Genomic DNA, 25154 nt, shown 5'->3' on the forward strand with positions numbered 1-25154 from the left:
TTACATTGGCTTTGACGAGGAGCGTTGCATTTAATATCATGAAAGAAACAACTGCTCGTGATATGTTAGAAGCTCTGTCAAATATGTATGAGAAGCCATCTGTCGGTAATAGGGTGTTCTTGATGAGGGAACTGTTTAATATGAGAATGAACGAAGGCAGTTCAGTTGCTGATCACATTAACAAGGTCAATTCAATTTTGTCCAGGTTAGTAACTGTGGGCATGAAGTTGGATGATGACACTCAGGCTGTGGTTTTGTTATCTTCCTTACCTGATAGTTGGTCAGGATTTGTGACAACGGTCACTGAAACTGCTGGAACTGGAAATTTGAAGTTTGATTGGGTCTGGGATAGTGTTTTGGGTGAAGACGTTCGCCGGAGGAACACTAGTGGAGGATTTACTTCTGGTATGCTCAGTGTTAGTAGGGGAAGAGGTAAAAACAGAAGCAGTGGGAGTCGTGGGAAAAGCTTGTCTAAAGCTGGGAAGAATATGAGGTGCTGGAACTGTGGTGAAAAGGGGCATGTTAAAAATGAGTGTCCTGATCCTAAGAAAGAGGATGGTAAGCAGCATGTAAACAGTGCTGTGTCAGATGAATCTGACGGTGACGTACTGGTTTGCTGTGAAGAGTCTATAGATTCTTGGGCTATGGATTCTGGTTCTTCGTTTCACGCCATGCACAGCGGGGAGACGATGGTGAATCTGAAAAAAGGAGACTTTGGAAAGGTACGATTAGCTAACGGTCATGTTCTTAATGTTACGGGTATGGGAGATGTCAATCTGAAGACTCCACTGGGCACTACATGGAACTTAAAGAACGTCAGGGTAATTCCAGGTTTAACGAAGAAACTTATTTCTGTTAGTCAACTGGATAAATAGGGACTAGATGTTAAGTTTGGTGATGGGAAGTGGAAGGTGATTCATGGAAATCTTGTTGTTGCCTGTGGGAGGAGACAAGGATCGTTGTATCTAGTTGAGATACCTGTTGAGGGAGTAGCCATCCCTGTACAACATAAAGTCTGGTTCACTGAATCTAGTAAGCGGAAGAGGGCTCAATTTGCAAACTTGAATCCTGGTGCTTTGGGGATGTCAGTTGAATGTGGTCGGGGGTCTAAGTTTAAGCCAGTCAGGGGATTTGGTGATAGTGGGAGCATGGGTCGTGTTCCGGGTACAATCACAAAGAACCGTTGGGTTTTGAAGACGAAGATTCCGACTGAAGAAAAAAGCTCTCCTGGAAATAGTTTGCAAAATGTGGAGAGTGGTATTAATTCTCGGTGTATCTCTGGAGCTGGTGGATCGTGCAAGCCAGTTGAGATAGAGAATGGGTCTGATAAGACTGTTGGGTTGGAGCTTGTGGGAGCTTCAATTGGTCTCTCAGTTACTTGATGAGAGGTGTGGTTGCAACTAGGTAGCTTGGATGTGACTGAAGTCTTAGCTTGTTCTTGGAACTGGAGGCTGGGAAGACTTGAACGTAAAGATTACTGAAGTTACTGGTGATGGGTTTCTTGGATGCACTTTGTGGACTATGCAAAGCCTCCAAGTGGGAGATTGTTGGGTTCATAGGCTTTAGGGTAGCCGGCCCTAATTAAGGTTAGCCTACCCTAGTTAGGGTTAGCCGGTCCTAGTTATTAGGCCCACTTAGTTAACTTGTTGACCAAGTAGGAAACCCTAATCTTGTTCTATAAATACCTATGATGTAATTGTAATCTGTGTCATTCTGAAAACAGTTGTGAGCATCTAATAAAAGTAAAACCCTAGTTGCAACCCGTGGACGTAGGTCACCTTGACCGGACCACGTAAATTCACGTGTTCTTTATTTTCTGCTAGTGTGTGTGTGTGTTTGTTCCGCTTCCGCTCGAGCCTACTCTGATCCGATACCCCTAACACCTTATTCTAGCCTCGCTTTCCTAGCAGAGAAGCATCCTAAACACCTGTCACATACGTTAAAATAAAGTTAATACACATAGTGTAAAGGCGAGCATACAAGTTTGAGAATAGCATATAGAGTTCGAAATAGTTTACGCATAACCAACACGTACACGGAGGTAAACGATGCATGTTAGTTATCGACATGAATCCATCGATACCAATGACCACAGGTCGACTGCCTAAAGCAGTTCGCAATACATAATCACCATTGTAATCCATGCAAGTAATTGTCCTTAACAACCCCCGAGTGAACGGGTGCTGAGTCCAAACTATAGTACTATCGTCGTTAAGGCAGATAGACAGCATTCCATGTGTAAACATAACAAACAAGCATTCATTAAGTCACGTATAACATGCGGTAACGGTTAGCGTTTAAAGTCTTGCGTAGTGTGTTCGACTGTGATTTGTATAAGTAATGTATGTAACACCCAAAAGTGCGTAAAGCAAAAAGGGATCGAGTATACTCACAGCGGTTGATGGATTGAAGGGAGCGCTTGAGAGTAAGGTTAGCTTGAATAGTTCGATAGCATAACGATAAGTGACGCGTAAAACGAAAACAAGTGTTGGTGGGTCGAACAGCTGGTCGATCGGTTGGTAGTCCGATCGGACAGCCGATCGTGCGAGTGATAGTCCGGTCGGACGGTTGTCAGTTTGGATGGCCGTTCGAGTGGATTGTTTCTTCCTTTGGGAAGGATGTGTTTGTGTATGATGGTTTGACTTTTGAAGTTTTTGTTGTGGCATTTGAAACATTGAAGTGTCTCTACCTTTCAGGTCAGTCGATCGGACGGTCGTTCGATCGGCCGGCAACCCGTTCGGCTGGGTACCTTAGCGAGAACAAGTTCACAGCAGGTTGTCACTCGATCGGAAAGCAGTTCGATCGGGTGGCATTCCTAGTATGTTGAAAATTGTTTGAGTGTGGAAGCTTAAGTGTTTCATGGTACGGACGGCAGTTCGATCGGATGGTGGTCCGATCGGACAGCGATTCGTTCAACACTCAAACTCCATAGATTGGCAAAATGGTTAAGTGTGGGTCCCAAGGTGCAAGCCGTTCAGCTGACCGGTCGTTCGGGTGTATGTCCGTTCAGACAGCAGTCCGATTGGACGGCACCTCGTCCTGGTCGTCCTGGTCGTCTTACACTTAGTTGTTTTGATTGTTTGTCGTTTTATCGAGGCATTTTGCTAATGTGCAAAACAACAGTAACCTTGTCACTACTCGGTGCTCCTGATCGGACAGGAACCACCCAAATCCGGTCAGTTAACTTTTCGTGACGGGTTCCATGTTTAACCCGAAATCGGTGAACCTCGTGGATAGAATCCAGATCTTGAGCCACACCACCACGAGAATGAGTAGTATGTCGGCACAAGCTCTGCTTCTATCGGTTTTGAGTGCATTGAGTGTAAAAGAGTTGAAAGAAAGTTGGATAACCATCTTTCAATCCTTTTCTTTGTGAATATGTTTAGATCTATGAAAGATCTTTGTTAGTTTATGTGGAAATCGGTTAGATCTAAGTTGTTTTTGGTGGATTGAGGCCAAAACATGAAGTTCTTCAAGAACACATGATGATGTCATCTTAGAACACCTTAAATCTTGGTGATTTCATGGTTAAAATTTAAGATTCAAAAGATAGAAAGATGTAGGAGTTCGTGTAGGTCAAGAAAGTACAAGATTTAGGACGAGATCTTACCGGAATCGAGAGAAATCTGAGAAAAGGTGAGGAGCACGAGCTGTTCGGTCACAGAGTTTCGAAAAGTGGAAACAATGAAAGTGACAGGGGTATTTATAGAGTTCCAAAAGTGGAAAGAGCTGGCCGATCGGCCAGGCAGCTCGATCGGACAGCCTGTCCGATCGGACGGTAGTCCGGGCGGACGGCTGGTCGATCGGCTGGTTGCCTGATCGATCAGTCGCCTGGTTCGAGTGTTCGGTGTGACGAGTTTTGCTATTTCGATTTCGATTGTGAGTGTTGCGATGCGATAGAGTTTCCTAATCAATTTACTTTTAATCCCAACCACTATTTCAACATACAATCATCCTTATTTCGTATTCGCTTAGCGTTTGCGATTCGATTGCGATTGAGTTCGATTGTGATTTGATTGATTACCACACATAACATAAATAAACATGCACAAGTAACACATATGGCACACACACACGTATAATAATCACCAAAATGCGTAATTCGAGTTGCGAGCGTGATGTTGATTAGATTAGTTTGATTAGCGTTTAATTGACTTTATCGCATTGTTATTTCCTACTATTCACAGCCGTAAAACGATTCATAGCGATAAACATTCGTCGATTGTTGCGATTATAATAATTACTCCACATAATACAACTAACGTAGCACATAAAATAGACTAACTATAAGTCAAAGAAGTCAAAACAAGAATTGAGCAAGGAGAGACAGATCGCAATTAGCAATCTTTTCTTCCTTTGACTTCAATCTTGACTTTGACTTTCGAAACACTGGGGTGTTACATCATGCCCCCCCTTTAAATTGCAGGGTGTGGATGGAGCCCCATGTCATGATTACCTAATTATTTATTTATTTAATTATTTATTTTTTAACTAGAGAATAAAAACAAAACATAATTTCATTAAAAAAAATAAAAACACTACATAATTAATCGCAGGGTGTGGATGGAGCCCCATGTCATGTCTGGTACGCGATGCAGAGGATTTGGCTTCTTCTCGCAAATAATTAATCGCCTCCCGCATCATGGCGATAACCATATCGTCAAGAACACCATCGGATGAGGAGCTCGAAGAAGACATTTTTAGTTGTGATTGGTGTGTGTTTTAGTTGTAATTAGTGTGTGTTTTGGTTGTGATTGGTGAGTTTTTTAGTTTAGGATAGGTTAATATATATAATAAAATAAAAAAAGGTTTTTTTTAAATAATCGACCGTTTTACAACGGTTATTTTAACCGTTCTTCCTCATTCAACGCGTTTCCAGCCCGTTATCATCTTGGCGAAGGTTGTATGGGGCCCCGGCATAGCGCCGGGGGTATGGTCGGATAGCGTCGTGGTGCGCTATAGAAGCCCAGCTGGCTTGGGTGGCGCCCCCACACCCTCCAGCCTTACAACCTACTACTATACCACCAGCACTCTTGAATGGGATTGGCTAAATGCATCCCCATTTTTACTTTTTATATCTTCCTTTTGAAAATATCATTTTTATAATTTTTCAAATTTCACCCTTTATTTTTTATATATTATCTGTTGTTGTATAGTGTTTTAATTATTTAAAGTTAAATAATATGAATTTGAAACAATACCCCTTCAAAATAGTTTTCATATTTTCTTGTCTTAGGATGGTTGTAGCTAAAAGAGGCCATACAGATGGTTGCGAATTTAGAAACGTGTTCATAATTTATGAATTTTCAACTTCAACACCCACTGATTGAAGTTCATCAATCAAAGACTTGTATCTATTGTATTGATCTATCAACGATTCTATGTTTGTCCACACAAACCTTTTCTTTAGCATTTCTTGTTTTTTTTCCACGAACTTTTCATCAAGGTACCAATATAAAAATGTAATCTTTCACAAATAAAATTCACCAATTAAAAATAATTGTCACAAAAACTCTGTCACCATATCCCTTGTTGTCACTAAAACTTTTACAAATAAAAAGCCGTTTGTGACTAAATCCCTTTGTCACAATAAGTTTTGTTATATTATGTCAAAACTAAAAATAGTTGTCAAAAATTGTCTTTTGCATCACATCAAATCGTCACAAGTAACTGAATAACACCAAATCCATTGTCTTCACACCAAATACATCGTGTCCACACCGAAGCTTATCGAAACACACTTATACCAAACGATGTTGAACTATGATGAAAATCAAAGTTGAAAAAATTGTTACTTCAAGTTTTTTCTTAATCTCCTTCTTTCAATCGGTTTTTTTCAAAGAATTGTTGTGTATTCACATGTATATTTAAATATTTAAATTATGCCAAGCAGATAAACCCTTAGAAAAAATAGGGATATATCCTAATACAATTTTTATTTTTAGAAAAATAAAAAGAAAATTAACCCACCTTAAAGTCATAGAATATCCACCATGATAACTTGTCGTAAAACTTATAGTATTTACTACATTATGGTTATAAAAAGTTTTATATGTTACAATAAGTATCTGAAGAATGAGGAGCATATAAGGAGACGAAGGGCATATAAGAGGAAATAGGGGCATTAAGATTTCGTGTATTCGCAATCTGTGAGTCGTACTATTCGATTTTATCTTGTATAATTTCTGATGATTATTATGTTTCAGACTTTTAATCATTATTTACTGTTTTTGAACGTGATCAGAGGCTAGACATTTAGAGCTACCTAGATTTGATGAACTAATTGTATGTTGTGACTTCTTTCAGTTTGACTTTTTATCCAAGTTTCATGTGTTTGATTTAAAATAGTTTTGATTGTTGCTGGTTATGATCATGTGTTCTATTATTTGTTGATTGTTATTGATTGGTTTCATTATTGATGTGTTTGTAAAGAAGAAATTCACCATAGGTACTTTAAAATCATTAGTTAATTCGTTAATCTGACCAATTCTCGTTTTAACCCTATTATTAGAGATAATATAGGTAACTTAATCAATTAAAATCAATAGACATAAGCGTGCATCCATTTCCCATTGAATAGAAATATAATTTGGGATTGCTAGGATTTGTTTAGTCGTTTTTTGGTAGTTTTAGACACCCGATAGCTCGGGGTCTTTTTATTTATTCACGTCTAGGTGATTCTAGGTTTTCGGTGTATCAATGTAAAACTAGCTTCACAATTAAAAGGTGTTAAAGTGTGTTACTTTTTCATGTCTATAGTTGTGTGATTCGGTTTAGATAGGTCGAGTCGTTTCAATCTAGCACTTCATTCACTATCTAATTGCGTGTCAAAGATCAGTTTTTAGGCTTTTGTGTGTGGGTCACATTCATCTTGTCTAATTACTATAGGATTTGTCCTATCTAACGAGAGGATAGTCGGTCTAAAATCAGAAAACTTGGTAATTGTTAATCGTAGAAGTCTTGCCTAAGTGGTTTGTTCATCTTTACTAGTTACACTCGTGCTTACTATTTGCTCTCATATCCGTCTTCATTCTTGTTAGTATAATTTAGGTTATCTATTAATAAAAAAACCTAATTAAAAATTAAATCAATTTAAGGCTATTAATTCGGTTTAGGTCGAGTTTTGGAGTTGCTAAATTAAAGTTCCTAGGTTCAAAACTCGGTCTTCCTTGCTTTACTATATACGTCCACTACACTTGTCGTTTGTGTGTAGTTTTTAGGTAATTCCATCTTTTAAAACTTGGCCAGAAATAACATACACATTCGCACACAACAAGTTTTTGGCGCCGTTGTCGGGGACTTATTTTTGGCACTTTATTTGCAATATCTGAACTGTTTTTCTAGCTTTTCACTACTTTCTAGAATTTCTTACCATTAGGGATATTTTGCTTGCTTGATTGCAATTTGTGCCTTTAGGTTTAGGTATTTGAAGAAACACTAACCTTCACGGTAGTATCCAACAAGGACTTCAATACCTGGCAATCCGAACAGCTTAACTGTAAAACAGAACACCGTTAGGACTCGTTACAGGAATGGGGTTATTCCTGTAACCACCCTCCGGCGTGAGAATAAGTCTCGGTTTCGGGAGTAAAAGAATGTGTATAGAGAGAGAGAAATAGTATGAGAGTAGATGGATCTATACTTTAGATGTTTACCTCTATCTATAGTTTACTATTAGGGTTTCCCTTAACTTAGGATGGGCTCCGATAAGTTAGGGATTCGCATGATCTTCCCTAAAAGTTGAAGATTTGGTTGTGTAACCTTCCATGCGAAGATGGAATATTCTAGAATAACCGTTTATAATTATTCGTTTATAATAAAATAATAGGTAATGACCGGGTCAGGTTAGCCGATGCGGGTCATACCTCGTCATGTCCCCCCAGTCCGAAGTTATGGAATGAATTTCATGAGACCGGACTAAGAGAAAGAAAAGTTAGTATATCCTATTTGGGGCTAATTTTATCTAGTGAAGTGCCGTTATGTGTTATGAGAAAATGGCGGCGGCAAGATAGGATGTGACAGTTAAGTCATCATTGGGATGACAACTGTATTTACCCTGCTCTGACACGTATTTCCGTCCGTTCGCCTTTTTGAATTTGAAAAGTTACCTTTGTGTATAAATAGTACCTCTATTTGTGAGGTTCAAATTCCATTTTCATTTCCTCACACCTTTTTCTTGCCCTTCCTTATTTCAACAAAATGGCCTCTAAGTCTGGTGAATCTTCTTCCTCCGTCTCCGGCAGCTCTAATGCCCTGTTTTGCAAGTGCGGGGTTGTATCATACAACAACCTTGTGCAAGATTACGGCATCAGGACTGAATGGAATCCTGTGTTGCCATCGAGAACGGACACAGCCTTTCCGTTAAAGGAGGGCAAAATCACATTATTCAGTGATTTCTTCAATTTTTGTAATTTTCGACTGCCCGTTACCAAGTTTTGCAAATTGGTGCTTGACCATTACCGTATTCATATTTCCCAACTGCATCCGCTTGGATTGGTGGAACTTCGGCAGTTCGAGTTTGCTTGTGTCGCCCTAGGCCATATTCCAGAACTTATTGTGTTTAGGGCTTTCTTTGTTCTTGTGTGGAAATCCCCTTTTTTCACCATCGATCGAAGAGATACCGATGTGTCCTGTTTGAGGGATATTCCTACCAGTTCCAAAGACAAGGATTGGAAAAAGAAATTTTTCTATATTGATGCGTCTGTGATCCCTGACGAGATGCACCGGAGGGAGAAAGGACCAAAAGACAAGGTTAGGGATGATGGTCCTTCTAAGGATGCGTATGTTTCTAACGCCCTGTATACAAAGTTGTGTGGTCGCCCCTTCGAGTGTACAGTAATCCCAGAAGGAGCCCTGGTGATGGCGGGAATGAGTTTGCTGTGGCGCGACATCAAACAATATCCCTCCTTTCGAAGGGATGATGCAGGTATTCGTTTGATTTGCTGATCATGTGTGTTACCATTTTGGAAATAACATGTATGTACATTATAGGGGAATGGAGCTTGTTTGATTTTGTTAATCCTCCACGGCATCTTGCGTTGAGGGTCGCGGACCGCTTGCTTGACGAAAAGGAACCAGATGTACTGAGGGTACACTTGGAGCAGTTTTTGTTACCCATCTTGCCAGCGGATCCTTCTGCCTATGTTTCCCCTCTTTCTCTCAGCGCGGGTAGCGGTGCTGTTGCATTAGAGAAGAAACCCACCCGGATAAAAGTTACCGGGAGGAAATATATGGCGGCTGGTGCGGCCATGTCTTCCGCTGGTGGGGCAATGTCCACTGGGGGTGATGTCTCCACTAGCGATACCATGGCGAGCCCTATTCATGTGTCGAAAAAACGGAAAACGTTTGTTGCTCCTACTCTGACCGCGTTTGAGGCTGTGCAAGCTGCCGATGCCCTGCCGCTTGGTATGTACTTATTGTCTTCAAGTGTGATTATAAATTATGAGCTTCGTGTTACTGAACTTTGCCGCTTTGTATGTAGGTACTCCTAGCGGGGCTCAAACTGAAAATGTTACACCCACCCCTTTGCCATCGGTGGGAGTAGTGCTTCCCAGTTCTAGCATTAGTAGCGTTACAGAGCTTATACCTCAGGCCAGCGTTACTGCCGCCATTAGCTGTACCACGCCTCCGCCTACACTTACCGCCGCTGTGACTGTAACAGCTAGCCCAGTTTCCACACCGCTGACTTCCAGCGTCGCTCCTTCCTCTTTGTTTGATTCACCCCTGAGTATTTTTTCTGTTGCCGACAAGGAGGTGCCCGCCGTGCCCGTTGTCCAAGAGGCGACTAGTGCCGGGGGCGCCGCTGCCAATGACGCTGGAGGGTCTAGCAGTGGTATTGCTGACGATGGTGCCCTCCTGGTTGATGACCTCTACGTGCCCACTATCAACCGGGATTCCAATGCCCGGGATAAGCGCTTCCAGCCCCTATGGAAAATTGCCGAGTCTTCTAGGCTAATCTTCCCCCCAGTGATTCAACACTGGATTGAGCGGGCTTATCCCCCAGCTGAAGTGGCATATGTTGAAGGTTTGAACAACGAAAATTTGATGAACTCCATTATGGCAGATTCCGTCAGTCAACCACGGAGGTTAGCGGAGATCCGGCGCAGGTGGATGCATGATAACACCCAACTCCACCAGGCGCGGGCTACTATCCAAGAACCGAAAGATGACAAGTACCGCTTGGAGACTCAACTCCAGGCCGCCGGGTTAAGAGAAGCGAGGTTTTTGTCGGAGAAGAACAAGGCCGAGGATGATTTGAAAAGGGTGACCGCCCACCTTGCCGAGGAGCGAATAATGTGGGCCCGCGATATAGCGGAGAAAGACCGGGTTCTTGCTCAGGCTAAGAGTGTGCAAGAAGAGTTAGAGCGTAAGGCCATTGCTGAAGCTTAAAAGGTGAGATCTGAAATGTCTGCTCGGTTGGAAAAGTTCCAAATTGACACTGATTTTGTGTCTCAGGTGCAGGAGCGGTACCAGGGGTTGACTGCGGAGGTAGAGGCCTCCCATGCCAAAGCCCGGTCGCAACAAGCGGAGCTGGAGGAGCGAGAAGAGAAGCTTAAAGAACTTCATAACCACTGCGACTCCCTTGTTTCCCAAAACAACGCGCTTACCAAGTCCTCTACCGCCCGCCTGAAGGAGGTGGAAAGTGCCCTGGAGCAGTCAAGTGCCAAAGTGGATGACTTGACTAGCCAACTGGTGGCTATGCGGCACGATAGGAATTGGCTGATATGTAATGGCTTGGTGGGGGCGATTGAGTATCTCCGACAATCGCCCCCTTTTACAGCTTTGATAGATCGCCTGTCCGCCGCTGCATATCAGTCTGGTCATCATGATGGCGTTTATAAGGGCTACTTGGAGTGCCAACAGCTAGAAAAGATTACTCCTGACTTCCACACAGCAAAGGGTAAATTTCAAAGTGACATGTCTAACGCCCTCGAGGCAGCATACACTGAACCGCTATCCTCGTATGAGGATTTAATGGATAGAATGAACGAGGATGCCATAGAGTCGCTGCGCTTGCTGCTGGACCCTGCAGAGGAGTCTGAGGAAGAATAAGTATTTTTATTTTGTTTGGCATGTATTGTACTTCCTTGTAACTTTCGTAATGACAATGTTTGACTTGGGTTTTGTGAAAATATCTGCATGATTTGTCAGACGTTTTAATGCTAATGTCATGATTGCTGACGCCGCCGTTTTTCTGAAATGTGGCTATGTGACGTGTAATGATTATTTTTCATTAATGCTACTATCGTCATCACTGTCAAGATTTAACTTTTTACCCTTCTATAAATTGGTTTTGCTTTTCCTGATTTGGTAACTTGACAGGATGAGTCGAAAAAGTTATAGACAAAGGCTTTCCGATATCTTCCGGCGTTTGGACGCCGCTGACGGCCTGGTTCAATTGCAAACTCCAGTAACGAGGTCGATGCTTCGGAGGAGAGGGCCGCCTCCTCATGCTGTCACAGCCCAGGCGAATTGAGCATGTAAAAGTGTCGTTTATGAAGATCCTCAACCAGCTGATCCTGATGTAGCATTACTATCAGCTGACGTCCTGATGGAGCTTATACCAGTTGATCATGTTCAACGTTGCCGCTTGGTGTACGAACGTCGTCGCGGTGGTTGTTCCATGAAGAATCCGGTGGATGATCCGGGTATAGTAGCTCCACTGGTGATAGGGGGATCGACCGGTGACTTGGCCGTTGATCCTCCTGTGTTGGTTAGTGGTGGTACGGTGCTGCATACCCCTGCAGAGGTGATGGCGACCTGTTCCCACAAGTAGGTGTTAGAACATGTTCTTTTTGGTTCCCATGTGTTGGGTTTTAGCAACAGGGACAAGTACTTGGTTTGTTTAAGATAGTTCGTATGCATGTATTATCAAAATGCCTATCTTTTTGTAGCGGTTAACGTATCTATTAACAAGATACCCGCTGTCTGTGCTGTATGTATTGACCCCATGACTTGTGTGTTTGAAAATATTTCGTGTTTAAGGGTACTTTTTGTGATTTACCGTTATGTGCAGTTATAATGCGATGGTAATTTATATTGTTAAGTAATGATGAAAACCAAAGGTAAATAACTTTTATTAAACTTAAATGAAACGAAGTGACATCGCTGTGGATGGATTACATTTCTTTGCCAAAGAAAAGTCTACTCTTGCTGTTAGGAGCAAGGCACTACAAATAACATTTTCTCAGTTGGGTATGTTCCAACTACGCGGCACGGTGGTACCGTCTAGTCTGGACAGGCGATAGGCCCCTTTGCCCAGATCTTCTTGAATGACGTAGGGGCCTTCCCAATTGGGTCCCAGTTTGCCTTGGGGTTCCGCCCTACTTGCTTCATTGTCGCGCATGACGTAATCACCTTCTTTGAAAGTATGCTTGGCCACGCGTTTGTTGTAGTACCTTTCTAATGACTTCTTGTATTTTGCTTCGCTGATGGCGGCTGCTTCTCGCCTTTCTTCTAGTAGGTCTAGGCCTTCCCTTAAGAGCCTATCATTGTCATCGCCTGTGGTGAGGCGGCGTAGTGACGGCAATCCCGCTTCCGCGGGTATCATTGCTTCCGCGCCGTAGGTTAGGCTGAAAGGGGTTTCATTATTGCTTGTCTTAGGCATTGTTCGGTGTGCCCAGAGGACATTTGGCAGTTCTTCCACCTAGGAGCTTCCCTCACATCCTAATCTTCTTTTTATACCATCCAGCAAGCTTCTATTCGCCCGCTCTACCTGGCCGTTTCCTTGGGGGTGCGCTACTGATGTGAAGATTTGCTGGATTTAGAGGTCGGCGCACCATTCTTGAAAAACTTTGTCCGTAAACTGTGTTCCATTGCCACTCACCAGATATGGCGGCAATCCAAATCGGCATACTATGTGTTCCTAAAGGAACTTTTTGGCGTTATCTGCCGTGATTTTAGCCAAAGGCTTGGCTTCCACCCACTTGGTAAAGTAATCAATCGCCACGATTAAGTATTTTAGCTTTCCGGGAGCGGGTGGGAAAGGTCCAACAATATCCACGGCCCATTTTTGAAAAGGCCATGCTGCTGTAACCGGTATTAAGTTGTTCTTGGGCCTGAGTGTTTGGGGAGCAAATTTTTGGCAATTACGACACTTTCTGAGTTCTACTACGGCGTCTTCGTGCATTCCGGGCCAATAGTACCCGGCATTATGGATTTTGGCCACTACCGCCCGGGGTCCGGCATGAATACCACATAGACCTGCATGAATCTCGCTGATCAAATACTTTGCTTCTGTTGGAGAGACACACCGCAAAAGTGGTCCCAAGTATGACTTTCGATACAGGACGCCGTTATTAACTTCGTATTGCAATGCCTTTGTTTGTACCTTCTGTGCTTCGCCCCTAGTGGGAGGTAATTCCCCATTGATGAGGAATTTCAGCACTGGGGTGTACCAGCACGGCTCTTCCGTTGTGACGGCGGAAACATTCAGTGGTTCGATTGAGGGTGCCTGTAGCGTCTCAACTCTGACTTCTTTTTCCATGCCTGAGGTTGCGAGTTTGCTGAGAGCATCCTCTATCTGGTTTTTGCCTCTATGGACGTGGTTGAGTGTGACGTTATCAAAGGAAGCCATGAGTTCCTTCGTTTTCGCCAGGTATTTTGCCATTGATTCATCTTTGGCCTTGTATGTTTCGTTTGCTTGAATGTTGACCAGTAACGAATCAACATATGCATCAACCCTTATAGCTCCCATAGATTGCGCCATTCTTAAACCTGCGAGTAGTGCTTCATATTCTGCTTCGTTGTTGGAACATTCAAAATCAAAACGTAAGGCGTACATCAGCCTTATCTCGTCTGGGCTTATTAACATTAAACCAGCCCGGGACGCTTTTCCGCTTGATGACCCGTCGGTGTACAGTTTCCAGGCCTGCCGTGCAGTGCTGGATTCCTGGATGTCTCGGATGGCGGGATCCACTATAGTTTCTCCTTCAGGGATTTCAGCTAGGAAGTCGGCGATTACCTGCCCTTTTGACTGCTGTTCGTTTTCGGTATTCAATATCCAAGGCGCCTAGTTCAATTGCCCATTTGGCCAATCTTTCTGAGATCTCTGGCTTGTGCAAAATTTGCTGTAGCGGATAATTCGTCAAGACCTGTACGCAGTGTGCTTGAAAATATCTTCTTAGTCGCCGGGTGGCGTGAACTAGTGCTAGGACCAGTTTTTCCAGGGTCGGGTACCGTGTTTCGGGTCCCGCTAATACTCGGCTAATGTAATATACGGGTGTCTGCTTCCTATCTCTTTCCACCATGAGTACCGCGCTTACCGCATTGTGGGCTGCTGCCAAATACATTTTGAGCACTTCATTAGGCCGTGGCGCTGTCAGCATGGGTAATCTTTCTATGAAACGTTTCATGTCTTGCAAGGCTTCTTCCGCTTCACCGGTCCATTTGAAATTCTTTTTGTTGAGGCAATCTTTCAACGTCTTAATAAATGGCAAAGATTTTTCAGCGTGCCTTGCTAGGAATCTGTTGATCGCCACTAAACGCCCATTTAATGCTTGTACTTCTTTCAAAGTTCTTGGAGAGGGCATCCGCGTTATGGCGACCGTCCCAGGTGACAATCACTCCTAAGAACTTCCCTTCTTCTACCCCGAAAGAGCATTTCTTGGGATTGAGTTTGATGTTGTACTCTCTAAGTTTTTGGAAAGTTTCCTCTGTCACACCCCCAACATTCACCCGCGGAGTACCACCGCTTGGGAGCGTGACATGACCAGGATCGAGCCATCAATCATATCAAACATAGCATTTAATAATAATAGTAGATACGACTGATGTCCAAAACCAAACGTTGTATGTGTAGCGGAAGCATTAAATGTAAAACCCAAAACATAAGTATCAATGTGTGAATATAAAAGCGTTTAATAAGCATTCACGTTTCCTTGTCCACAACGACCCGCTTCTCCTCTGATGCAAGCTCCATGTATACCTAAGGTCCTGCAAGGCATGCAGCAAATAATCAACAAACTAGTTGAGCGAGTTCACAGAAAGTAAGTTCATAACATAATGCATAAGTATAGCTAGTGGGGGCTTCCCATACTAGTGTGTACTAAAGGTGGGGGCTTCCCAAACCTTGTGTTCATATTACTGATGGGGGCTTCCCATGTTTATCCTGGCTAATGAGGGCTTCTCATTAACGGTACTTACTAGACTAACTTCCGACCATGTGTTCTTCTTTACTGAGAACAGGAATACGTACAGGGTCACGTAGGCTTTACGTGACGTGCCCTTCCCCGAGGACATGGTACGCGTGGGGGCTACGTAGGCTTTACGCAGCGTGGCCTTCCGACCTGGAAGCCAGTGGATGGTATTGGGTTACGTAGGCTTTACGTAACGTGTCCTCCCGACCCGGGAGACAAATGGCAAATACTGGGTTACGTAGGCTTTACGTAACGTGTCCTGACTAACCTGTGGACGATGGTCTATAGTCTAGAGAATGCGTAAGTACGAGTAACTCTTTTAACAATAACATATCCAACCCAATTCCCAACCCGGGAATCCCATGCCTTGGCTGTGTGAACTCACCTTGGTTTGCTCGGCAGATACACAAAAAGTACAGTTAAGCTAGCAAATGGTCAACCACGTCCTATCATGGTTATTATACAAGTCAGGTTCGTATATAGCACGTATATTCATGGCAAACATGTACACGTATCAGCAATTCAAATCATGTAACGAGTCCAAGTAATCGGCCCAACAGATAAGCAGTCCAACTAGCAGTCAAGAGCACACTTATGCGTGTTAATCTTGGCCCAACATAACCCGGCCCAATTAACATTCACCCCAAATAGTAAACGCACACTAGTCCAATAGCAAACAGTCCACAAATCCAATCGTTGGGCCCAATTGATTGGGCCCGTGACAGTGAAGGCCCAAACAGTGTACGTGCATTAACTCGTCTCGAGTCGCAACCGGCGATCTCGAGTCGCAACCGGATTACGAGTCGCAACAGCTGGTTACGAATCGCAATGGTGATCTCGGTTCGTCATGGTCCGGTTACGTGTCGCAACGGGACTCGCAACCATGGTCTCGGCTTGTGCTGTTTGTGGTCTCGAGTGGGGTTCCGACTCGCAATCCGAGTCGCAACCGTGTGTGTAACTGGTTTCCATAATTCTAGCCAATTAAACTCCGTGATTTCAGCTAACACCTTGGACAGTTTCACAATTTCGATCAATCAACAGTTAATTCATATTTCATGCATATTCATAACAATTCAAGAACATCGAACCAGTAATACATCAGTAACTGTGCATATGAACCATATCTTTTAACATTCAATTAGATTAATCCTTGAAACATAACCATCCCGTAGCTTATCAATTCTAACACCCGAAACAATATATGATAACCGATTACTAGATCATGCATTCAAGAACATATACGACAAACCACAACCCGAATCATAGCACATAACCATGGATTAATCAACATCATACAATTCCGATTTCATGACTATCTAACCGATTAACAAGATTATTATCATCACACATCATCAACAACTATCCGAATGACCATGAAAACACGTATAAACAACATGCTATCTAACAATACAAATCACAACCACACTAACCGGATTAGGGAAGGAGAAGAGGACAATCCGAATGGAGATGTTCTTGCCGTCGGTTCCAAGCACACGAGAGAAGGGGAGGAAATCGCCTAGGGTTTGTGTGTGTGGTGTTTTGCAAAAGTAGTAAAACAAACCCCTAGTCCCGGTTTTGTGTTGCGAGTGGGGGAGTGGGCCGAGCCCAACTCGGTTACCAAATGGAGTCCGATTTCAAAGTGTGGCCCAAACGGGCTTGTGTGACCGGTTAGCCTTGTGGATCGGGTTTTAGTGTGTGTGGTTTGGGCTCGTGCAAGACATAACATACACACATAATGCACATAACATCATAACATTCATTAGCACCAAAGTTTGTAAAATCATAACACGTTCACGTATGTTACACAACGATAGGTCTAAAGTTCGAGTTGTCACATTATCCCCAACTAATTGGAAATTTCGTCCCGAAATTTGGTATGCACTCACTGAGGAAGCTAGGTAAACTGTATTGTTCACTGATTTTCCTGGGGTGTCACATCCTCCCCCCGTTGATCTGGAATTTCGTCCCGAAATTCCGAAGTAGTAGCTTCAGCCTCAGTAGTGGTTGCCTTGTTCCCGAATAACTGGGGGTACTTTTCTGTCATCCTGTCTTCGCGTTCCCAGGTGTACTCTGGACCACGTTTGGAGTTCCAACAAACTCGTACAAGAGGGATTCTCTTGTGTTTGAGGACCTTCACATCCCGGTCCGTGATTTCTACTGGTTCCTCGACGAACTGCAACCGCTCGTCGATAGTGAGTTCCTTAAAAGGAATGATGAGGTTTTCATCTGATAGGCACTTCTTTAAGTTCGATACATGAAAGACATTGTGAACTGCCCCGAGTTCAGCTGGTAGGTTCAACTTGTATGCTACTTTGCCAATCTTTTCTATGATTTCGAATGGTCCGACGTACCGCGGATTTAGTTTGCCCCGTTTGCCAAAACGAACCACACCCTTCCAGGGTGAGACTTTCAATAAAACCCGGTCCCCGACCTCAAATTCCAATGGCTTTCTACGCTTGTCCGCGTAGGCTTTCTGACGGTCGCGTGCTGCCGCCATGCGTTGTCTTATTTGTGTAATCTTTTCTGTGGCGTCCACTACAATCTCTGGACCCGTAATCTGACTATCCCCCACCTCTGCCCAGCAGAGGGGTGACCGGCATTTACGCCCGTACAATGCCTCGAATGGAGCGGCTTGAATGCTGGTGTGATAACTATTATTATACGAGAACTCCACCAAAGGGAGATGCTTTTCCCAGCCGTTGCCGAAATCTATAACGCATGCCCTAAGCATGTCTTCAAGAGTTTGAATCGTTCGCTCAGACTGCCCATCCGTCTGAGGGTGATATGCTGTGCTCATGTCTAACCGTGAGCCAAAAGATTTATGCATCGCTTGCCAAAGCTCTGACGTGAATCGTGCGTCGCGATCCGAAATGATGGACGTGGGCACCCCGTGCCTCGAAACAACTTCTTTAAGATAGACGTCTGCGAGTGTGGAGAACTTGTCCGTTTCCTTAATCGGCAGGAAGTGTGCAGACTTGGTGAGTCGATCCACGATCACCCATATCGTATCGTTCCCACGCTGGGATCTAGGTAGGCCTGTAACGAAATCCATGGAAATTTCTTCCCATTTCCACTGAGGTATCTTAGGCTGTTGCAGTAGGCCAGCTGGTTTCTGATATTCAACCTTGACTCTCGCACAGGTCAAGCATTTTCCAACGTACGTAGCGATGTGGGCCTTCATACTAGGCCACCAATAAGTAGTGCTGATGTCGTGGTACATTTTATCCGACCCTGGATGTACCGAGTAGCGAGACTTGTGAGCTTCATCCATTACAAGTTCGCGTAGACCGCCATAAAGTGGGACCCAAATACGCCCCGTTACATAGTAGGCGCCGTCTGCCTTCTGTTCCATTTGCTGTCGTGAGCCGCGTAAGGCTTCAGCCTTGACGTTTTCGGGCTTCAGTGCTTCTACCTGAGCATCTCGTATCTGTGCAGGAAGGCTAGACTGAATCGTAAGCTGTAGCGCTCGCACGCGCCGTGGTAGAGTGTCTTTCCGACTGAGGGCGTCAGCCACAACATTGGCCTTGCCTGGATGATACTTGATAGCGCATTCGTAATCGTTAAGTAACTCGACCCATCTTCGTTGACGCATGTTCAAATCCTTCTGCTTAAGGATATGCTCGAGACTCCTGTGATCGGTGTAAATCGTGCACCTGGTACCGTACAGGTAGTGTCGCCATATCTTAAGCGCAAAAACAACAGCTCCCAGCTCTAAATCGTGCGTCGTGTAGTTCCGTTCATGAATCTTTAGTTGACGAGAGGCGTAAGCGATAACCTTGTCGCGCTGCATTAACACACATCCAAGTCCCCGAATGGATGCATCACAATATACCACGAAGTCATCTGTGCCCTCTGGCAATGAGAGGATAGGTGCGCTGCAAAGTCTATCCTTTAAGTGCTGAAAAGCAGTCTCCTGGGGTTCTCCCCAGCGATAGGTAACACCCTTCTGTGTCAGTAGCGTAAGCGGCTGAGCAATCTTCGAAAAATCTTTAATAAACCGTCTGTAGTAACCCGCCAAACCCAAGAATTGACGTATTTCCGTTGGCGTACGCGGTGCAGGCCAGTTTCTGATCGAATCTACCTTGGATGGATCGACATGGATCCCATCCCTGTTTACCACATGGCCTAAGAAGTGGACTTCACGAAGCCAGAAGTCGCATTTAGAAAGTTTGGCGTACAACTGTTCCTTCCGAAGGAGTTCCAATATCAGGCGAAGATGCTGCTCGTGTTCCTCCTGACTCTTGGAGTAAATCAGAATGTCGTCGATGAATACAATGACGAACTTGTCAAGATAGGGTTTGCACACCCTGTTCATAAGGTCCATAAATACGGCAGGCGCGTTCGTTAACCCGAACGGCATGACAAGAAACTCGTAGTGGCCGTAACGAGTTCTGAAGGCTGTCTTGGAGACGTCCTCATCCCGGACTCTCAGCTGATGATACCCAGACCTCAAGTCTATCTTCGAATAGTAGCACGACCCTTGCAACTGGTCGAATAAGTCGTCGATGCGCGGAAGAGGATAACGGTTCTTCACCGTCACCTTGTTGAGTTCACGGTAGTCGATGCACATCCTGAACGTACCGTCTTTCTTTTTCACGAAGAGTACTGGAGCTCCCCAAGGCGAAGAGCTTGGACGAATGAAACCCTTTTCCAAAAGTTCTTGCAGCTGTTTTGACAGTTCCTCCAATTCTGATGGAGCTAGACGATATGGTGCACGAGCTATGGGTGCTGCTCCTGGAGCGAGCTCGATCTGAAATTCGACCTGACGGTGAGGCGGTAAGCCAGGTAAGTCTTCAGGAAACACCTGAGGGTAATCGCGTACAATTGGAATGTCCTCCAATTTCTTTTCCTTTGCTGATGCGTCTGTAACGAGTGCCAGAATGGCAGTGTGCCCCTTTCGTAAGCATTTCTGTGCCTTCAATAAGGAGATGATGCCAACCACAGCACCACTCTTGTCGCCTTGAACTTCTAGAGGTTCCTGACCAGAACGAGGAATGCGAATAACCTTCTCGCTGCATAAGATTTCTGCCTGGTGTTGGGATAACCAATCCATCCCAATCACGACGTCGAAGCTACCCAAAACTATGGGAATGAGATCAATAGAGAAGGCTTGACCAGCTAGGATAAGATTACAACCCTGAACTACGTGCGTGGCTTCTAGACTTTTACCGTTAGCTAACTCTACTACATGTTTGGTGGGTAAAAGTGTTGGTGCACGTTTTAGCAGTGGACACATTTTCACAGACATATAGCTTGTATCCGCACCCGAATCAAATAAAACAGTAACGTAAATATTGTCGAGGAGAAACTTACCCATAACCACGTTGGGATCGTTCACTGCGTCACCTCGACCTAGCACGAATGCACGACCACGAGCTTCGTTGCCGTTGTTGTTTCCCCCGTTGTTGTTATTCCCGTTGCCCTGATTGTTATTGTTGTTGTTGCGGTTCTGGTTCAACTGAGGGCAATCGCGTTTGAAGTGACCTTCAGCCCCACACTGGAAACATCCCCGGTTTCCACGCTGTGGCTGCTGGTTCTGTGGAGCGGGTTGCTGAGGCTGCTGATTCTGATTCGCAGGCCGTGGACTCCTACAGTCTTTGGCCTCGTGACCCATCTTAAGACACCTTTGACAACGACCCTTGTTACATGGGCCATGGTGATGCCTGTTGCAGTTGTGGCACCTAGGTTGACTACCCTGATATCTCCTCTGTCTGTGACTACCAGAGGATTGCTGACTAGGACTCTGGTAATGGTCAGTCTTCTGTTGCTGAGCTTGAGACTGAACGGATGCTGAGCCTCTGCTGGAATCTCCATCCCATTTTCTTTTACTGTCACCAGATGTAGCAGGAGTAACTGAGGTGGTGACGTTAGCAGTAGCATTAACACGCTTGGGCAGTTTAGTCTGATCCACTGCCTGATCGGTGATACGGTGAGCGAGACGCTGGATTTCCTGGATGTTTTCGAGGTTAGCCGACGTCACGTGGCTCTGAATTTCTGGCGCCAATCCCTTGAGATACAACTCAATGCGCTTGTATGGAGGGTCCACCATAGTAGGACACAGAACGGCCAGCTCATTCGACCGTTTAGTATACGCTTCGATTTCTGATCCAACCATTTTCAGGTTATACAGCTCGTCTTCCAGCTTGTGAATGTCTTCACGCGTGCAGTACTCACGCTTGATGAGTTCCTTGAAATCGTTCCATGGGGTGGCGTTAGCAGCTGCCAACCCTAAGATCTGAACTTGGGCGTTCCACCAAGTCAGTGCTATTCCCTCCAAGGTGCCGGTGGCAAACTTGACCTTGCGAGCCTCAGGGCACTCGCACATTTCGAATACTGATTCTAGCTTTTCAAACCAATGGAGGAGTCCCACTGCCCCCTCTGTGCCACTGAAAGAGTTTGGACGACAGTCCATGAAGTTCTTAAAAGTGCAAACATGCTGCGCTGGTTGACCTATTGTGTACGAATAGGACGAAGTTAAATACGAGAGTTAATGTAGGATCTAAAGATCCTAGTGTGTGCCTATACTGCAGGATATACTACCTGCTTGAGCTGCTGCAACTGCCGCAGCAACTTGAGCTTGAACGAGAGCCTCTAGCTGGGCTTGTGTCATGTTGATTCGTCCAGACATGATCTTCATAGTAAAAAGTAACGAATATGAGAGTGGTTCGCGAGTAGGGCGATGACAGAAAAGTGTAGGCATATAGGTGTTCTCATGAAATCAAAGCATGTGTATCTAAGCGTAATGCGAGCAAAGTTCTAAACAGTTCTAGCAAACAGGCAATAGTCATAACCTTATTACCTAGGATGTCGAGTCTTGCACGTGGAGCGAAGCGTCGTTGTGGATCGCTGAGAGCACTGTACTGGTTATAGTCCGGTTTTAATAAAAACGTTTTCCCATATTAAAACCAAGTTCTCTATAACCAATGGCTCTGATACCAATCTGTCACACCCCCAACATTCACCCGCGGAGTACCACCGCTTGGGAGCGTGACATGACCAGGATCGAGCCATCAATCATATCAAACATAGCATTTAATAATAATAGTAGATACGACTGATGTCCAAAACCAAACGTTGTATGTGTAGCGGAAGCATTAAATGTAAAACCCAAAACATAAGTATCAATGTGTGAATATAAAAGCGTTTAATAAGCATTCACGTTTCCTTGTCCACAACGACCCGCTTCTCCTCTGATGCAAGCTCCATGTATACCTAAGGTCCTGCAAGGCATGCAACAAATAATCAACAAACTAGTTGAGCGAGTTCACAGAAAGTAAGTTCATAACATAATGCATAAGTATAGCTAGTGGGGGCTTCCCATACTAGTGTGTACTAAAGGTGGGGGCTTCCCGAACCTTGTGTTCATATTACTGATGGGGGCTTCCCATGTTTATCCTGGCTAATGAGGGCTTCTCATTAACGGTACTTACTAGACTAACTTCCGACCATGTGTTCTTCTTTACTGAGAACAGGAATACGTACAGGGTCACGTAGGCTTTACGTGACGTGCCCTTCCCCGAGGACATGGTACGCGTGGGGGCTACGTAGGCTTTACGCAGCGTGGCCTTCCGACCTGGAAGCCAGTGGATGGTATTGGGTTACGTAGGCTTTACGTAACGTGTCCTCCCGACCCGGGAGACAAATGGCAAATACTGGGTTACGTAGGCTTTACGTAACGTGTCCTGACTAACCTGAGGACGATGGTCTATAGTCTAGAGAATGCGTAAGTACGAGTAACTCTTTTAACAATAACATATCCAACCCAATTCCCAACCCGGGAATCCCATGCCTTGGCTGTGTGAACTCACCTTGGTTTGCTCGGCAGATACACAAAAAGTACAGTTAAGCTAGCAAATGGTCAACCACGTCCTATCATGGTTATTATACAAGTCAGGTTCGTATATAGCACGTATATTCATGGCAAACATGTACACGTATCAGCAATTCAAATCATGTAACGAGTCCAAGTAATCGGCCCAACAGATAAGCAGTCCAACTAGCAGTCAAGAGCACACTTATGCGTGTTAATCTTGGCCCAACATAACCCGGCCCAATTAACATTCACCCCAAATAGTAAACGCACACTAGTCCAATAGCAAACAGTCCACAAATCCAATCGTTGGGCCCAATTGATTGGTCCCGTGACAGTGAAGGCCCAAACAGTGTACGTGCATTAACTCGTCTCGAGTCGCAACCGGCGATCTCGAGTCGCAACCGGATTACGAGTCGCAACAGCTGGTTACGAGTCGCAATGGTGATCTCGGTTCGTCATGGTCCGGTTACGAGTCGCAACGGGACTCGCAACCATGGTCTCGGCTTGTGCTGTTTGTGGTCTCGAGTGGGGTTCCGACTCGCAATCCGAGTCGCAACCGTGTGTGTAACTGGTTTCCATAATTCTAGCCAATTAAACTCCGTGATTTCAGCTAACACCTTGGACAGTTTCACAATTTCGATCAATCAACAGTTAATTCGGATTTCATGCATATTCATAACAATTCAAGAACATCGAACCAGTAATACATCAGTAACTGTGCATATGAACCATATCTTTTAACATTCAATTAGATTAATCCTTGAAACATAACCATCCCGTAGCTTATCAATTCTAACACCCGAAACAATATATGATAACCAATTACTAGATCATGCATTCAAGAACATATACGACAAACCACAACCCGAATCATAGCACATAACCATGGATTAATCAACATCATACAATTCCGATTTCATGACTATCTAACCGATTAACAAGATTATTATCATCACACATCAACAACAACTATCCGAATGACCATGAAAACACGTATAAACAACATGCTATCTAACAATACAAATCACAACCACACTAACCGGATTAGGGAAGGAGAAGAGGACAATCCGAATGGAGATGTTCTTGCCGTCGGTTCCAAGCACACGAGAGAAGGGGAGGAAATCGCCTAGGGTTTGTGTGTGTGGTGTTTTGCAAAAGTAGTAAAACAAACCCCTAGTCCCGGTTTTGTGTTGCGAGTGGGGGAGTGGGCCGAGCCCAACTCGGTTACCAAATGGAGTCCGATTTCAAAGTGTGGCCCAAACGGGCTTGTGTGACCGGTTAGCCTTGTGGATCGGGTTTTAGTGTGTGTGGTTTGGGCTCGTGCAAGACATAACATACACACATAATGCACATAACATCATAACATTCATTAGCACCAAAGTTTGTAAAATCATAACACGTTCACGTATGTTACACAACGATAGGTCTAAAGTTCGAGTTGTCACATTATCCCCAACTAATTGGAAATTTCGTCCCGAAATTTGGTATGCACTCACTGAGGAAGCTAGGTAAACTGTATTGTTCACTGATTTTCCTGGGGTGTCACATCCTCAATGTCTTCTAGCATTTGTTTCTCTTCCCTACTTTTGATCACAAGATCATCAACGTATACTTCCAAATTTCTGCTAATTTGTGTTTCGAAAGCTTTGTCCATGAGTCGCTGATAGGTAGCCCCGGCATTTCGTAGGCCGAAAGGCATCTTTGTGTAACAAAAGATGCCCACATAAGTGTGAAACGCCGTTTTTTCTTCATCTTCTTTGGACATATTAATCTGGTGATACCCTTTATAAGCGTCTAAGAAGCACTTATACCTGTAAGGGACCAGGGAATCAACCTTGAAGTCAATTTCAGGTAGTGGGTACGCGTCTTTGGGGCATTCTTTATTTAAATCTTTGAAATCAATGCACATTCGCCAAGTTCCATCGGGCTTTTTTACCATCACCGGGTTGGATACCCAAGTATGGTATTGTGTTTCTCCGAGGATTCCAGCTTCCACCAATTTTCGTACCTCTCTAACAACTGCTGCCTTTCGATCTGGAGCCATACTACGCTTACCCTGTGCGACTGGCTTAATGCCCGGGAGCGTTGCTAGCTTGTGCTCTGCCTTATCGCGGGGTATTCCTGTCATGTCAGAATGTTCAAAGGCGAAGATATCGACATTCCTTCTCAACAGTTGTTTCAAATCGTTTTTAACCTCGGGAGAG

The sequence above is a fragment of the Helianthus annuus genome, chromosome 10, assembly GCF_002127325.2.
Source record: "Helianthus annuus cultivar XRQ/B chromosome 10, HanXRQr2.0-SUNRISE, whole genome shotgun sequence".
Lineage (NCBI taxonomy): Eukaryota > Viridiplantae > Streptophyta > Magnoliopsida > Asterales > Asteraceae > Helianthus > Helianthus annuus.